Source organism: Myotis nattereri (genome assembly GCF_964212035.1).
Source record: "Myotis nattereri genome assembly, chromosome: 17".
NCBI classification, from domain to species: domain Eukaryota; kingdom Metazoa; phylum Chordata; class Mammalia; order Chiroptera; family Vespertilionidae; genus Myotis; species Myotis nattereri.
The window spans coordinates 24,712,618-24,714,690 of record NC_138092.1 but is presented as its reverse complement, the minus strand read 5'-3'; the positions used below and the strand labels follow the sequence as shown (position 1 = coordinate 24,714,690).

General features: G+C 43.1%; 1 protein-coding gene across 1 annotated transcript in view; it reads right to left on the bottom strand.

The window, feature by feature from the left end:
• The window catches only part of COLEC10 (collectin subfamily member 10), a 256,050-nt gene that overhangs the window by 154,830 nt on the left and 99,147 nt on the right, over positions 1 to 2,073 (bottom strand). The window lies entirely within an intron of this gene.

The window sequence follows — 2,073 nt, the reverse complement described above, 5'->3', positions numbered from 1 at the left end:
ATTGCTTTTCCTCTTGTTTTTATTTGAATGGGATATTAATACGTCTGCGTTTTTGTAATTTTCTCTGTTCTTATATCACCAGGACCATCTGGGAACTGTTAAAAATGCAGATTTCTGGGCCAATTTATTGGCAAATTTTGGGGAGAAGGGCGGAAACCTGCATGTGTAACAAATTCCCAAAACACTTCTTCTTACATTAAAACTGGAGAACTTTCATGGAAGTATAGATCAGAGTGTGGAATCTCAGAGGGAAGATGGGGGAGGATGGGTGGGTGGGAGGTAATCAACCAAAGACCTTGAATGCATATATGCATAGCCCATGGGCACAGACAATAGTGTGCTGAAGGCCTGGGGCAGGGCCGGGGCGGGCTGGAGGCAGTCAATGGGGGGGGGGGGAAGGGCATATGTAATACTTTCAATAATAATTATTTTAAAAAATAAAGTGAGTCTCTTATAGATAAAACACACACACACACACACACACACACACACACACACACACAAACTGGAGAACTTCTGAAGTCAAGCTTAGCATACAGATGGCGCAAACCACTTACAACTATAGGCCAACTATATAAGTTATTTTGGTTGCGAGTTCTAAAACCTGACACTACCTGGTTTAAGAAAACATTAATTGTAAGGGTGGTGTATTGGGCAGAATGGTGTCCCTTCCCAAATCAGTTCACTTCAGAATCCCCAGAACCTGTAAATGTTCTCTTATTTAGAAAAAGGATCTTTGTAGATGTGATTAAATGAAGTATTTTGAGATGATGATATCCTGGATTTTAGATGGGCCCTAAATCCAATGACAAGTATCTTTACAAGAGACACACAGAGGGGACAGGCAGAAGAGAAGATGATGTAAAGACAGAGGCAGAGATGGGAGTGATGTAGCCATGAGACAAGGGAGCTAGGGGAGGCAAAAAAAAAAAAAGAGTCTCCCCTGGAACCTTGCTGACATCTTGGTTTTGGACTTCTGGCCTCCAGTACTAGGAGAGAATTAATTTCTGTTGTGGTAAGCCACCCAGTCTGTGGTAATTTGCTACAAGAGCCACTGGAAACTAATACAGGTTGTGTCCAAGCCTCACAAATGGCAGAATTAAGATAACTCTGGCACCATCGTGGGCTGAAGTTCCTACACTGTTTTCTGATCTTCCATTTCTGTAGCTTTTAGTTCAAAATTTCAAATTCCCAGGAGAAAAATCCTGGTTGTCCTACATTGGCATAAAGACATGGCCAGTGATGCCTTTATCAGTCGCAGGTCCCAAGAATGGGACATTATGAACAGGGTCCCCTGTCTCCCATCCTTTCCCAGTCTGTGTTCTTTTCTCTCACTTTACCATGACTTAAAATTTAATGTGGCCAGATCAGCCCTGCCTTTGTAAAATCAGATCAGTTATGGCTCTTTGACAAAGAGCAGATCCAGGTAGATACTACACGAATCCACAAATCTAGGGAAATAAAAAGCACAGGGGAAGTCAAGAACTCAAACCTGGAGAATCTGAGTCCCAACCTTGCAATACTTGAAGTGGAAAACAATTGTGGAGAATACATGTTGCAGGTATTAACAGGACAGGTGTTAACAGCCTGCACTCTCCTTTCAGAAGCATCTATTTCCCCGCCAAAATTCCTATCTATATATATAAAAGGCTAATATGCAAAGTATCCCCTCAGGAGTTAGACCGGGAGACCGAGAGTTCGATTGCTTGCTATGATGTGCGCTGACCACCAGGGGGTGGTGTGGAACATGGTGGGTGACCAGCGTGGTGGTGGCATGTGGGTGGCAAGGGAAGGAGGAGGCGGAAAGGCTGGGAGGCGGGGAACCTGATTGGCCTTGATCTCTGGCCAGGCCTAGAGACCCTACCCATTCATGAATTTTGTGCACCAGGTCTCTAGTTTATGGATAATGAAGTGGCCTACACACATCAGTTAAGTTTCAGAAGAGAAGTTTAAAAGTTAATGATATCAAGTATAAATCATGCAATTGCTAATTTGTTTGGCTTACCTGGCTACTCCTTTGGATTAGGTCTACTTCAAGCTTCTCTTCCAAGGGAGATATAATACATAAGTTCA